The following is a 16,740-nucleotide window of genomic DNA, read 5'->3' as shown; positions in this document are numbered from 1 at the left end:
GTCGTACATATAATGTTCGTTAAATCGTTATGTTTATAAGTGATTCATCGAAATATAATCCTGTGGCCTCTTATACCTATTTGTGGTATTGAAAATCTGCCTTGATCGATTTCAGGCATTCAATTTACAATTTACAGTGAGCAACGTTCTCCTAAAAAATGTAATTCTCGAGTGAGCAAAAGTATTCCTACGTCAGTAATAACTGTATATTGGAATTTAGAACTTGATCTCAAATGGACTTGAACGTACTCAAAATATCAGTTACGATAGTGCAACACGCTTGCACAAACTTTTTATTGCACGTATTTTGTATAATCAGCTAAACGGTCGGTACGGAAAGATGACAACAGCTAATGTTACCGTCACGTGTACCCAGACGCATAATGCAGAGTCGAGTATTATTATGACTATGAAACATAGACGTACACGATTGACTGTTAGAAACCAGTTCGTAATATAAATAATAGGATAATATAAAAATGGCCGCAGGAGTTATTTGAGTGGTACTTATAGATACGTAACTTGTGTACGTACAAATCTAAGATACATCACTGATATTTTCATCGCAGGCAAAAAGAGCACATTTTGCAACAACGGAACAAAGCCGACGTTCATTCCTGTGTTACATAATATAGGACTCTAATAGGGTCTAGGGCACGGTCTTATAGACAGGTCTGGGCACTCCGGCTGTAAAACCTTGCTCGAAAATGAAGCCGTGGTCTAACGGAAGCACTGTCTGCATCGAAGAGCCGTTTCTTCGCCGCTAGAGGATGCTAGTTTCGGGTCCTCCCGGGTCCAACGCGCCGGAGCGCAAAGTGAGTTTGAGCTCTGTCTGTAGGCCAGCAGCGAGTAGGAGCGGATGATTTCGCTGCTCAACTTTCTCGTTATAAATTTATTAGGCTTATAGAGGATCTATATCTAACTGAGTTTGTCCAATTGTCGAATAAAGAGTTTCTAGCTTCCGTTTCAATACGTGATATTCATTTCGTCCACGACCTCATCTTTCTCTGACCCGGCATTTCCAAGCTTGCACACATTTTAAAAACAAATTTTTTAATGCATTGGCATTTCCGTCAATCATTACTTTTAATTTTATAATGGGAAGAATTTCCATTAACCATTGATATTAATTTTTTAGCGGAAAGAGTACCATTAACCAGAAAAAATTTTCGTTAACCATTAAACTTAGTTCTTCCATAGGAGAAATTTGCATTTGACCATTGAATTAATTATTTTATTTGAACAACTTTTCATTCAAAAATTCAATTCAATGGTTAATGTATTATTTTTTCATGAAGAATTTTCCAACCCTGCTCAAACCCGCCCAGACCCACCTAACTTTTACGGAAAGTAACCCAAGGCTGTGAGTCTGTATATATCTTGAGTCAACGGTCACTGTGCTAATCGTAACTTTTTCTGTTTCAGCTGATCAACTTCTTTGCATTTTTTAGCTAATCAAACCTTTTATTTGCTCGCCTATAAAATAAAACAATCATCCTCTTTATCCACATTTAAAACAATTATGTTCCATTCATTAATGAAACATCCTTCACCCGTAATTAAAAATAATGAAAAATTGCAAACAAACCGGGTAATATACACAAGAAGAAAATAAATTGGGAAAATTCATCGATCAGAGACGATAACCATCAATCTGGGTGTTTTGCTTCGACTTCTACAGAGCGGCAATTCCATGGTGAGTATGCTCTATTATTATAAACTGCTTACGTGACGGTAATACAGTGAAGTACCAGTCAGTAACCAATACACGCTTACCGCCAAGTTATTTCGATAGTTAGTTTCAACGTTGACTGAAGAATATACAAACGGATACCCCTGGGTAAATATTTGTGACCAGTTTGCGGTGGGCAATTGGGCCCGGGTGGGCGTGGGAGCGTAGTAGGGTTCTACTCTGTCGATTCTACCTAACGGGCTCGCTCCGACATTCGTAGCAGCCAAAGTAGTGTCAGAATGGAAGCTTCAGATTGAGTCGGTACAAAGTGAGTACGTAAGACTACTGATCGACTGCGACTTAGAAATGTCGATCAGCTCGATCATGCCCGTGAGAAGAAGCGTAACCGCGTCCACTGCCAACCACCCCAACTAACTCCGAGCACCTCTAACCACCGGCAACCACCGTCTCCCACCACCGACCACCTTCATCCTCGGCCACCTCGTCGCCGTCCTCCTCCTCATCACACCCCAGCTTCGACCACGTCGTCATCGTCCTCCTCGACCACCGCCGATCACCTTCAACCACCACCAAACACTTCCTACCCCTTCCAGCCGCCGCCAAACACCTCCTGCCACCTTCTGCCACCTTCAAATACCTCCTACCATCTCCTACCACCTCCTTCCACCTCCTACCAGTTCCGAACACCTCCGACCACCCCCTCACACCTCCGGCTACCTCCTACCACCACCGAACACCTCCTACCACCTCGAACTTTCTCCGACAACCTTCTAGCATCCCCGACCACCTCTTACCAGCACCTGCCACCTTCAACCATTTCCGAAAACATCGTACCACCTCCGACCACCTTTGTCATCGTCGACCACCTCGACCCCCTCCTCATCCTTCGCCTCGCCTCGCGACCGCCTCGTCGTCCTCGACTTCCTCGACCTCCACCGTTCACCTCCAACCGCTGTCAAACACGTCCTACGTTGACTGAAGAATATGATGACAGTTGCCCTAATGGGTTTTAGTGCAACAGCGAAAAATCGTCGTGCGTTTGCGCTCTCTGAGATGTTCCAACGGTAGAGTTCAGAACTTGTTGCAGAACATCAGGGAGTTACCAATTTCGACATAATACTAGCTGCATTCATCTTTATAGAAAAAATTCGGAGTGACTGTAATTCATCACGGTTGCGCTGATTTTGATCGAGATGAAATGGATGCTCCGTATGTGAGACAGTATTTAACGCAGTGTCCTGATTTGAAGACCTAAAAAGTTGATAGAGAATGAACGAAGCTGCTTAAAACTTCAAGTGTATTTTAACACACATTTGAAAGGTGTAAGGTTTGTCGGACGTGATTTTGCGAGAGAAATCGATTGGGCGCAGTCCCAATACGCTGAGATTGACGAATCAAAAGTTACAGCCAAAGAACAAAACCTGTGATTATATGAATCCTTACGTAATGTTTTTGATGTGTTCTTATACTGAAAATATTTATTGCTATTCCAGGTACAACCCGAGGTGGTTATCGGTGGTTGTTCGAGGTGGTGGTTCGCGATTGTTGGAGGTGGTCGGAGGTGGACGAGGAGGAGGACGAACTGAACTGAGTCTCAAAGCCCCGTTGACATAAAAACAGCTATTCGATAGAAATTATAGTTTATACTTTACACAGCCCATTGCATGATATTTCATTATAAATACATATGTTTCAATGTATTTAGGAATAATTTATCAAATATACAGAGGTCATGTGCAAATAATAAATGAATTGATTCGACCGCAGTTTGATGTATTCATTAGAGCTTTAACAATAAATTTAAGCTTTGTTACTTCTTTTATTTTATTATGGATAATCAAAAACATTTCCGACTATTCGTGCTGTGGAAGCATGGGGATTAAACCAAATGTAGCAAAAGATTAGAAACAGTGTATGTAGAGTACGAGTATTTTTTTAATAATGCAAATAGAATAGAATACCACGCCTTGCGAATTGGGTTTCCAGACAGAGATGAATGATGAATTTTTAGGACTGCATTATCGTTGTTGAATACTCTATGCCTCATGGGAAAAGAAAATCTGTAACAATAAAATTGATGCACCGGATCATCGTCGACTTTAACTTTTGAAATGTCCTACCATTTTCGAACACCTCCTACCTCCCCCTGCCACCTCCGACCATCAATGGTCACTATCGACCTCCCCTATCACCTTCTGCCAGCGCCGACCACCTCCTACCATTTCCGAACACCTCCAACCATCCTATTAACCTATATTACTAGATTAGCTATGACATGAAAAGAGAAGAATTATTCATTTCAAAATGGGATTCTATTCGACGCGCGCTCGATGTATTCCATAACATCAGTATTCATAATTATTCCAACAACTTTTCATTTGCTCTCTCGATCTTGAATTTTCAGAGGCATAGAATCGAAACGCTGGTTTAGCTGGTCGCAAGTGAAGCATCTGCGTTGGGCGGATGAGCGGAATTGTTTTTCGAAGAGTATTCGGATGGAAAAAAATTCAGAGTAACTGCAATACATAACGGATGCGCTAATTCTGAACGAGATGAAATGGATGCTTCGTATATGAGACAGTATTTAACGCTGCGTAGTGATTTAAAAACCTAGAAAGGTGATAGGGAGAGAGAGAACGAAGCTGCTTAAAACTTCGAGTGTATTTTAACACACATTTGAAAGATACGAGCGAAATCTTTCATCATCCAACTGTCGCACAACGGCAGCGTTGTTAACTGACCCGTTAACTGAAGGATATATCTTCAGTCAACGGCTGACCATCGAAGGGCCTGGCCGCTTGAGTCTGGAATCGGCAGGAGAGATGAAGTGTGTATTTCTTGTATGAAACGTGAAAACTAAAAGCATTATACATCATATCTTATCATCATACATCATACATCATACATCGTACATCATACATCATCATGCATAGTATTAGAGTTTAATACCAAAGTTTGGATGTCGGATGTTCAGAAAGTGACGTCACCAATTCAAAATCAGCTAGCCGAATTCCTCAGTCTGGAACGAACCGCGCAGTAGAGCGGACGGATGAGAGTCGCGCTCCGCAAATTTCGAGTACCGGGTTCTCAACCTCCCGGATCCCGCGCTTCGGGTCCGCTACGCGGTGAAACTCGACTTCCAGGATAAGCGCTCCGTGGTTCCTCGTTCATGTTTACAATAAATTATTTCAATTCGTTTTTCGCGCAATCCCAAATTCGGTAGCTGTCAGTCCGCTAGTAAAATTTCTCGACTTCCAGGATAAGCGCTCCGTGGTTCCTCGTTCATGTTTACAATAAATTATTTCAATTCGTTTTTCGCGCAATCCCAAATTCGGTAGCTGTCAGTCCGCTAGTAAAATTTCTCGACTTCCAGGATAAGCGCTCCGTGGTTCCTCGTTCATGTTTACAATAAATTATTTCAATTCGTTTTTCGCGCAATCCCAAATTCGGTAGCTGTCAGTCCGCTAGTAAAATTTCTCGACTTCCAGGATAAGCGCTCCGTGGTTCCTCGTTCATGTTTACAATAAATTATTTCAATTCGTTTTTCGCGCAATCCCAAATTCGGTAGCTGTCAGTCCGCTAGTAAAATTTCTCGACTTCCAGGATAACCGCTCCGTGGTTCCTCGTTCATGTTTACAATAAATTATTTCAATTCGTTTTTCGCGCAATCCCAAATTCGGTAGCTGTCAGTCCGCTAGTAAAATTTCTCGACTTCCAGGATAAGCGCTCCGTGGTTCCTCGTTCATGTTTACAATAAATTATTTCAATTCGTTTTTCGCGCAATCCCAAATTCGGTAGCTGTCAGTCCGCTAGTAAAATTTCTCGACTTCCAGGATAAGCGCTCCGTGGTTCCTCGTTCATGTTTACAATAAATTATTTCAATTCGTTTTTCGCGCAATCCCAAATTCGGTAGCTGTCAGTCCGCTAGTAAAATTTCTCGACTTCCAGGATAAGCGCTCCGTGGTTCCTCGTTCATGTTTACAATAAATTATTTCAATTCGTTTTTCGCGCAATCCCAAATTCGGTAGCTGTCAGTCCGCTAGTAAAATTTCTCGACTTCCAGGATAAGCGCTCCGTGGTTCCTCGTTCATGTTTACAATAAATTATTTCAATTCGTTTTTCGCGCAATCCCAAATTCGGTAGCTGTCAGTCCGCTAGTAAAATTTCTCGACTTCCAGGATAAGCGCTCCGTGGTTCCTCGTTCATGTTTACAATAAATTATTTCAATTCGTTTTTCGCGCAATCCCAAATTCGGTAGCTGTCAGTCCGCTAGTAAAATTTCTCGACTTCCAGGATAACCGCTCCGTGGTTCCTCGTTCATGTTTACAATAAATTATTTCAATTCGTTTTTCGCGCAATCCCAAATTCGGTAGCTGTCAGTCCGCTAGTAAAATTTCTCGACTTCCAGGATAACCGCTCCGTGGTTCCTCGTTCATGTTTACAATAAATTATTTCAATTCGTTTTTCGCGCAATCCCAAATTCGGTAGCTGTCAGTCCGCTAGTAAAATTTCTCGACTTCCAGGATAACCGCTCCGTGGTTCCTCGTTCATGTTTACAATAAATTATTTCAATTCGTTTTTCGCGCAATCCCAAATTCGGTAGCTGTCAGTCCGCTAGTAAAATTTCTCGACTTCCAGGATAAGCGCTCCGTGGTTCCTCGTTCATGTTTACAATAAATTATTTCAATTCGTTTTTCGCGCAATCCCAAATTCGGTAGCTGTCAGTCCGCTAGTAAAATTTCTCGACTTCCAGGATAAGCGCTCCGTGGTTCCTCGTTCATGTTTACAATAAATTATTTCAATTCGTTTTTCGCGCAATCCCAAATTCGGTAGCTGTCAGTCCGCTAGTAAAATTTCTCGACTTCCAGGATAAGCGCTCCGTGGTTCCTCGTTCATGTTTACAATAAATTATTTCAATTCGTTTTTCGCGCAATCCCAAATTCGGTAGCTGTCAGTCCGCTAGTAAAATTTCTCGACTTCCAGGATAAGCGCTCCGTGGTTCCTCGTTCATGTTTACAATAAATTATTTCAATTCGTTTTTCGCGCAATCCCAAATTCGGTAGCTGTCAGTCCGCTAGTAAAATTTCTCGACTTCCAGGATAAGCGCTCCGTGGTTCCTCGTTCATGTTTACAATAAATTATTTCAATTCGTTTTTCGCGCAATCCCAAATTCGGTAGCTGTCAGTCCGCTAGTAAAATTTCTCGACTTCCAGGATAAGCGCTCCGTGGTTCCTCGTTCATGTTTACAATAAATTATTTCAATTCGTTTTTCGCGCAATCCCAAATTCGGTAGCTGTCAGTCCGCTAGTAAAATTTCTCGACTTCCAGGATAAGCGCTCCGTGGTTCCTCGTTCATGTTTACAATAAATTATTTCAATTCGTTTTTCGCGCAATCCCAAATTCGGTAGCTGTCAGTCCGCTAGTAAAATTTCTCGACTTCCAGGATAAGCGCTCCGTGGTTCCTCGTTCATGTTTACAATAAATTATTTCAATTCGTTTTTCGCGCAATCCCAAATTCGGTAGCTGTCAGTCCGCTAGTAAAATTTCTCGACTTCCAGGATAAGCGCTCCGTGGTTCCTCGTTCATGTTTACAATAAATTATTTCAATTCGTTTTTCGCGCAATCCCAAATTCGGTAGCTGTCAGTCCGCTAGTAAAATTTCTCGACTTCCAGGATAAGCGCTCCGTGGTTCCTCGTTCATGTTTACAATAAATTATTTCAATTCGTTTTTCGCGCAATCCCAAATTCGGTAGCTGTCAGTCCGCTAGTAAAATTTCTCGACTTCCAGGATAAGCGCTCCGTGGTTCCTCGTTCATGTTTACAATAAATTATTTCAATTCGTTTTTCGCGCAATCCCAAATTCGGTAGCTGTCAGTCCGCTAGTAAAATTTCTCGACTTCCAGGATAAGCGCTCCGTGGTTCCTCGTTCATGTTTACAATAAATTATTTCAATTCGTTTTTCGCGCAATCCCAAATTCGGTAGCTGTCAGTCCGCTAGTAAAATTTCTCGACTTCCAGGATAAGCGCTCCGTGGTTCCTCGTTCATGTTTACAATAAATTATTTCAATTCGTTTTTCGCGCAATCCCAAATTCGGTAGCTGTCAGTCCGCTAGTAAAATTTCTCGACTTCCAGGATAAGCGCTCCGTGGTTCCTCGTTCATGTTTACAATAAATTATTTCAATTCGTTTTTCGCGCAATCCCAAATTCGGTAGCTGTCAGTCCGCTAGTAAAATTTCTCGACTTCCAGGATAAGCGCTCCGTGGTTCCTCGTTCATGTTTACAATAAATTATTTCAATTCGTTTTTCGCGCAATCCCAAATTCGGTAGCTGTCAGTCCGCTAGTAAAATTTCTCGACTTCCAGGATAAGCGCTCCGTGGTTCCTCGTTCATGTTTACAATAAATTATTTCAATTCGTTTTTCGCGCAATCCCAAATTCGGTAGCTGTCAGTCCGCTAGTAAAATTTCTCGACTTCCAGGATAAGCGCTCCGTGGTTCCTCGTTCATGTTTACAATAAATTATTTCAATTCGTTTTTCGCGCAATCCCAAATTCGGTAGCTGTCAGTCCGCTAGTAAAATTTCTCGACTTCCAGGATAAGCGCTCCGTGGTTCCTCGTTCATGTTTACAATAAATTATTTCAATTCGTTTTTCGCGCAATCCCAAATTCGGTAGCTGTCAGTCCGCTAGTAAAATTTCTCGACTTCCAGGATAAGCGCTCCGTGGTTCCTCGTTCATGTTTACAATAAATTATTTCAATTCGTTTTTCGCGCAATCCCAAATTCGGTAGCTGTCAGTCCGCTAGTAAAATTTCTCGACTTCCAGGATAAGCGCTCCGTGGTTCCTCGTTCATGTTTACAATAAATTATTTCAATTCGTTTTTCGCGCAATCCCAAATTCGGTAGCTGTCAGTCCGCTAGTAAAATTTCTCGACTTCCAGGATAAGCGCTCCGTGGTTCCTCGTTCATGTTTACAATAAATTATTTCAATTCGTTTTTCGCGCAATCCCAAATTCGGTAGCTGTCAGTCCGCTAGTAAAATTTCTCGACTTCCAGGATAAGCGCTCCGTGGTTCCTCGTTCATGTTTACAATAAATTATTTCAATTCGTTTTTCGCGCAATCCCAAATTCGGTAGCTGTTAGTCCGCTAGTAAAATTTCTCGACTTCCAGGATAAGCGCTCCGTGGTTCCTCGTTCATGTTTACAATAAATTATTTCAATTCGTTTTTCGCGCAATCCCAAATTCGGTAGCTGTCAGTCCGCTAGTAAAATTTCTCGACTTCCATCAACCATTATCGATGGTTGTTCGAGGTGATTGAAGGTGGTCGGAGGTGGACGAGGAGGAGGACGAGGAGGACGAGGATTTGTGCTGGGTGAGTAAAACACTTTTATAATATTTGATGGCAATTGTAATTATATTTCATCTGAAATATTACAAACTTGTCACGTTTACAATAAATTATTTCAATTCATTTTTCGTGCAAGCACATATTCAGTAGCTATGAGAAATCTTATACAATTTATTATATTATTAATTAATCAATTAATATTCTTATAATATTTAATGGCAATTGTAATTATCTTTCATCTGAAATATTACAAACTTGTCACGTTTACAACAAATTATTTCAATTCATTTTTCGTGCAAGCACATATTCAGTAGCTATGAATAATCTTGTACAATTTATTATATTATTAATCAATTGATTAATTACATGAATCCTTATACAATATTTTTGATGTGTTCCTATACTAATAATATTCATTACTATTCTAGGTATTACCCGAGGTGGTCGGAGGTGGACGAGGAGGAGGACGAGCTGGACGAGGAGGAGGACCAGGTAGACGAGGAGGAGGCGGGGTGGGTCGTGGGAGAGGAGAAGAGAGGAAGGGAGGGGGAGGGGCCGGGAAGGGGTAGAGGTGGGCGGGGAGGGGGAAGGGACGGGAAGGGAAGGGAAGGGGATGGGGAGGGGGAGGGGGAGAGGGCGGGGAGGGAAGGGTGGAGGGAGGGCGGGAGGGAGGGAGGGAGGGAGGGAGGGAGGGAGGGTGGGCGGGCGGGAGGGAGGGAGGGAGAGAGAGGAGGACGGATGTTAATTCGAGCCCGTTAGAGTTAATAGCAGAACATACGCCCGCCCGCCCGCCCCTTCCCTCTCCCTCCCTCCCGCCCTCCCGCCCTCCCGCCCTCCCTCCACCCTTCCCTCCCCGCCCTCTCCCCCTCCCCCTCCCCATCCCCTTCCCTTCCCTTCCCGTCCCTTCCCCCTACCCACCCACCTCTCCCCCTTCCCGGCCCCTCCCCCTCCCCTCCTCTCCACTCCTCTCCCACGACCCACCCCGCCTCCTCCTCGTCCACCTGGTCCTCCTCCTCGTCCAGCTCGTCCTCCTCCTCGTCCACCTCCGACCACCTCGGGTAATACCTGGAATAGTAATGAATATTATTAGTATAGGAACACATCAAAAATATTGTATAAGGATTCATGTAATTAATCAATTGATTAATAATATAATAAATTGTACAAGATTATTCATAGCTACTGAATATGTGCTTGCACGAAAAATGAATTGAAATAATTTATTGTAAACGTGACAAGTTTGTAATATTTCAGATGAAAGATAATTACAATTGCCATTAAATATTATAAGAATATTAGTTGATTAATTAATAATATAATAAATTGTATAAGATTTCTCATAGCTACTGAATATGTGCTTGCACGAAAAATGAATTGAAATAATTTATTGTAAACGTGACAAGTTTGTAATATTTCAGATGAAATATAATTACAATTGCCATCAAATATTATAAGAATATTAATTAATTAATTATTAATATAATAAATTGTATAAGATTATTCATAGCTACTGAATATGTGCTTGCACGAGAAATGAATTGAAGTAATTTATTGTAAACGTGACAAGTTTGTAATATTTCAGATGAAATATAATTACAATTGCCATCAAATATTATAAAAGTGTTTTACTCACCCAGCACAAATCCTCGTCCTCCTCGTCCTCCTCCTCGTCCACCTCCGACCACCTTCAATCACCTCGAACAACCATCGATAATGGTTGATGGAAGTCGAGAAATTTTACTAGCGGACTGACAGCTACCGAATTTGGGATTGCGCGAAAAACGAATTGAAATAATTTATTGTAAACATGAACGAGGAACCACGGAGCGCTTATCCTGGAAGTCGAGAAATTTTACTAGCGGACTGACAGCTACCGAATTTGGGATTGCGCGAAAAACGAATTGAAATAATTTATTGTAAACATGAACGAGGAACCACGGAGCGCTTATCCTGGAAGTCGAGAAATTTTACTAGCGGACTGACAGCTACCGAATTTGGGATTGCGCGAAAAACGAATTGAAATAATTTATTGTAAACATGAACGAGGAACCACGGAGCGCTTATCCTGGAAGTCGAGAAATTTTACTAGCGGACTGACAGCTACCGAATTTGGGATTGCGCGAAAAACGAATTGAAATAATTTATTGTAAACATGAACGAGGAACCACGGAGCGCTTATCCTGGAAGTCGAGAAATTTTACTAGCGGACTGACAGCTACCGAATTTGGGATTGCGCGAAAAACGAATTGAAATAATTTATTGTAAACATGAACGAGGAACCACGGAGCGGTTATCCTGGAAGTCGAGAAATTTTACTAGCGGACTGACAGCTACCGAATTTGGGATTGCGCGAAAAACGAATTGAAATAATTTATTGTAAACATGAACGAGGAACCACGGAGCGCTTATCCTGGAAGTCGAGAAATTTTACTAGCGGACTGACAGCTACCGAATTTGGGATTGCGCGAAAAACGAATTGAAATAATTTATTGTAAACATGAACGAGGAACCACGGAGCGCTTATCCTGGAAGTCGAGAAATTTTACTAGCGGACTGACAGCTACCGAATTTGGGATTGCGCGAAAAACGAATTGAAATAATTTATTGTAAACATGAACGAGGAACCACGGAGCGCTTATCCTGGAAGTCGAGAAATTTTACTAGCGGACTGACAGCTACCGAATTTGGGATTGCGCGAAAAACGAATTGAAATAATTTATTGTAAACATGAACGAGGAACCACGGAGCGCTTATCCTGGAAGTCGAGAAATTTTACTAGCGGACTGACAGCTACCGAATTTGGGATTGCGCGAAAAACGAATTGAAATAATTTATTGTAAACATGAACGAGGAACCACGGAGCGGTTATCCTGGAAGTCGAGAAATTTTACTAGCGGACTGACAGCTACCGAATTTGGGATTGCGCGAAAAACGAATTGAAATAATTTATTGTAAACATGAACGAGGAACCACGGAGCGCTTATCCTGGAAGTCGAGAAATTTTACTAGCGGACTGACAGCTACCGAATTTGGGATTGCGCGAAAAACGAATTGAAATAATTTATTGTAAACATGAACGAGGAACCACGGAGCGCTTATCCTGGAAGTCGAGAAATTTTACTAGCGGACTGACAGCTACCGAATTTGGGATTGCGCGAAAAACGAATTGAAATAATTTATTGTAAACATGAACGAGGAACCACGGAGCGCTTATCCTGGAAGTCGAGAAATTTTACTAGCGGACTGACAGCTACCGAATTTGGGATTGCGCGAAAAACGAATTGAAATAATTCATTGTAAACATGAACGAGGAACCACGGAGCGCTTATCCTGGAAGTCGAATTTCACCGCGTAGCGGACCCGAAGCGCGGGATCCGGGAGGTTGAGAACCCGGTACTCGAAATTTGCGGAGCGCGACTCTCATCCGTCCGCTCTACTGCGCGGTTCGTTCCAGACTGAGGAATTCGGCTAGCTGATTTTGAATTGGTGACGTCACTTTCTGAACATCCGACATCCAAACTTTGGTATTAAACTCTAATACTATGCATGATGATGTATGATGTACGATGTATGATGTATGATGTATGATGATAAGATATGATGTATAATGCTTTTAGTTTTCACGTTTCATACAAGAAATACACACTTCATCTCTCCTGCCGATTCCAGACTCAAGCGGCCAGGCCCTTCGATGGTCAGCCGTTGACTGAAGATATATCCTTCAGTTAACGGGTCAGTTAACAACGCTGCCGTTGTGCGACAGTTGGATGATGAAAGATTTCGCTCGTATCTTTCAAATGTGTGTTAAAATACACTCGAAGTTTTAAGCAGCTTCGTTCTCTCTCTCCCTATCACCTTTCTAGGTTTTTAAATCACTACGCAGCGTTAAATACTGTCTCATATACGAAGCATCCATTTCATCTCGTTCAGAATTAGCGCATCCGTTATGTATTGCAGTTACTCTGAATTTTTTTCCATCCGAATACTCTTCGAAAAACAATTCCGCTCCTCCGCCCAACGCAGATGCTTCACTTGCGACCAGCTAAACCAGCGTTTCGATTCTATGCCTCTGAAAATTCAAGATCGAGAGAGCAAATGAAAAGTTGTTGGAATAATTATGAATACTGATGTTATGGAATACATCGAGCGCGCGTCGAATAGAATCCCATTTTGAAATGAATAATTCTTCTCTTTTCATGTCATAGCTAATCTAGTAATATAGGTTAATAGGATGGTTGGAGGTGTTCGGAAATGGTAGGAGGTGGTCGGCGCTGGCAGAAGGTGATAGGGGAGGTCGATAGTGACCATTGATGGTCGGAGGTGGCAGGGGGAGGTAGGAGGTGTTCGAAAATGGTAGGACATTTCAAAAGTTAAAGTCGACGATGATCCGGTGCATCAATTTTATTGTTACAGATTTTCTTTTCCCATGAGGCATAGAGTATTCAACAACGATAATGCAGTCCTAAAAATTCATCATTCATCTCTGTCTGGAAACCCAATTCGCAAGGCGTGGTATTCTATTCTATTTGCATTATTAAAAAAATACTCGTACTCTACATACACTGTTTCTAATCTTTTGCTACATTTGGTTTAATCCCCATGCTTCCACAGCACGAATAGTCGGAAATGTTTTTGATTATCCATAATAAAATAAAAGAAGTAACAAAGCTTAAATTTATTGTTAAAGCTCTAATGAATACATCAAACTGCGGTCGAATCAATTCATTTATTATTTGCACATGACCTCTGTATATTTGATAAATTATTCCTAAATACATTGAAACATATGTATTTATAATGAAATATCATGCAATGGGCTGTGTAAAGTATAAACTATAATTTCTATCGAATAGCTGTTTTTATGTCAACGGGGCTTTGAGACTCAGTTCAGTTCGTCCTCCTCCTCGTCCACCTCCGACCACCTCCAACAATCGCGAACCACCACCTCGAACAACCACCGATAACCACCTCGGATTGTACCTGGAATAGCAATAAATATTTTCAGTATAAGAACACATCAAAAACATTACGTAAGGATTCATATAATCACAGGTTTTGTTTTTTGTCTGTAACTTCAGACGCCTTGATCGCAGCTTATTGGGACTGCGCTCAATCGACTTCTGTCGCAAAGTTACGTCGGAATAGTGCGTGAAAGAATTTATTCCAGCACTTTACAAAGTTGCGAAAATTTTCGCCAAAAATGCAAAGGGGTCAGCCTTACTTTTTTTTCGATTTTGGAGCCGAAAGTTTTTGGTCTTAGATTCGATGTGAATGACCTTTACCTGACTAATTGGACCCTCAGGAACTCAGAAAACGCAGCGAAAAGAGCGTAGGACCAACAGAGAAACGTCGAGCGAAAAAGCACCTGCTGAAAAATGTCGAAAACACAGGTTCCCCTTTTTTGGCTGTAACTTCAGATGCGTTGATCGCAGCGTGTTAGTACTACGCCCAATCGAATTCTCTCGCAAAATTACGTCGGAATAGTGCAATAGTCCTCCCACTCCTCGTTTCCCACGATTACCCGCAACCGCCCTCAAGCTCCACCGATCACCTCCAACCACCGCCAACCACCTTCAACGACCACCGCTGATCACCTCTGGTTATGTCTTGAATACAAATAAATAGTTTTAGTATTAGAACTCATCAAAAATATTGCGTAAGGAATAATATAATTTTTTTGTCGACAGATTTCACCAAGAAGATTATGAGAAAATTGTAAAAAGTAATGGAACTTTTATTAGCGCGTTGAGAGCTACCGAATTTGGGCTTGCGCGAAAAAGTAAAGTGAAATAATGTATTGTAAACATGTCAGGTTTAAAAAATTTCAAATAAAACGTAATTACAAACGCCATTCAATATTATAAAAGTGTTTTACTCACCGTGCAGAAATCCTCGTTCTCCTTGTCTTCCTCGTCTTTCTCCTCTTTGTCCTCCTCCTTGTCTACCTCGATCACCTCAAACCGCCGCCATCCGCCACCAACGACCACCCCTAACCATCTCCGACCACCTCTAACCACCGCCAACCACCTCGGGTCAAACCCCAAAGACTAATAAATATTTTCACCAATAGAACACATCAAAAATATTGTGTAGGGATTAATATAATTTTTTTATCGACACATTTCACTCAGAAGATTATGAGAAAATAATGAGAAATTATAGAAATTTCATTAGCGCATTGATAGCTCCTGAATTTGTGCTTACGCGAAAAATGAATTGAAATAATTTATCGGGACATGACAAGTTTAACCAGAACTACGGAAAATTAGTCCGAAGGTCAAAAGTCACCAGGTCAAGGACCTGGACAGCCAGAACTACGGAGCGCTTGTCCTCGAAGTCGAGTTCCACCAGGTAGTGGACCTTCAGCGCAGAAACTACGGAGCACTTCTCCTGGAACTTGAGTTGCACCGGGAAGCGGACCCGTAGTGCAGGATCCAGGAAGTAGAAGAACCCGGTACTCGAAATCTGCGGAGCGCGATTCTCATCCGTCCGCTCTAGTGCGCGGTTGTTTCCAGACTGAGGAATTCGGCTAGCTGATTAGTATAGATCGAAGACGTCAAAAGAAAAAAAATTTTGGGTGACATCACTTTCTGAACATCCGAACTTTGGTTTCGAACTTCAATACTATGTATGATGTATGATGACATCATATGATGTATAATGATTTTAGTTTTCACATTTCAGACAAGAAGTACGCACTTTATCTTTCCTGCCGATTCCAGACTCGTGCGGCTAGGCCCTCCGATAGTCAGCCGTTGACTAAAGACATATTCCTCAGTTAACGGGTTAGCTAATAACGCTGCCATTCTGCGTTAGTTGAATGATATAAATATTTGATCGTACCTTTCGAATGTGTGTTAAAATACACTCGAAGTTTCAAGATGCTTCGCTCTATCTCACCCTATCAAAAAAAAAAAAATCGCCGGCAATCACCTTATAGGTGTTCAAATCAGGACACTGCGTTAAATACTGTCTCATATACGGAGCATCCATTTCATCGCGATCGAAATTAGCGCATCCGAGGTGCATTACAGTTACTCTGAATTTTTTTCCATACGAACACTTTTCGAAAAACAATTCTGCTTCTCTACCCAACGTAGATACTTCACTTGCGACTAGCTAAAACAGCGTTTCGATTCTATGCCGACGAAAATTCAAGATCGAGAGAGCAGATGAAAAGTTGTTGGAATAATTATGAATATTAATGTTATGGAATACATCGAGCGCGTGTCGAATAGAATCCCATTTCGAAATGAATAATTCTTCTATTTTCATATTATAGCCGATTATTGTGGATAATCTAGTTTATCTCCTGGAATATTATAAAATTTATAATATGCATCATGTATTAATCTTAGATCGATCATATATACTAATATCGTACATTGATTGCATATGCATTTATTCTTTTTGGTCGCTGCATCATTATTACATCTGATCTATTATTATTAATGATCTATGTATTGTAACGTTCTTTGACGTTACGGAAATAAATATGGATCCGCGAGTTTAATTATCAAGTCAAAATCAAGAACGTGAATAAAATGTTGTGAAAAAGCTTTAATTGCGTAATATGTGTTTCTCGTTTAAAGTCTGAAACAAGACTGTTTTTACAATAATGTTGGTTGACGCAGCAACGTTATTCTTTTGAAAGACACAAGAGGTTTATAAACGTCTTTTATCTATGATGACTACTAGATC

This window comes from Neodiprion virginianus, chromosome 3 (assembly GCF_021901495.1).
Source record: "Neodiprion virginianus isolate iyNeoVirg1 chromosome 3, iyNeoVirg1.1, whole genome shotgun sequence".
Classification (NCBI taxonomy): Eukaryota; Metazoa; Arthropoda; class Insecta; order Hymenoptera; family Diprionidae; genus Neodiprion; species Neodiprion virginianus.
This window is presented reverse-complemented; position numbering follows the sequence as displayed.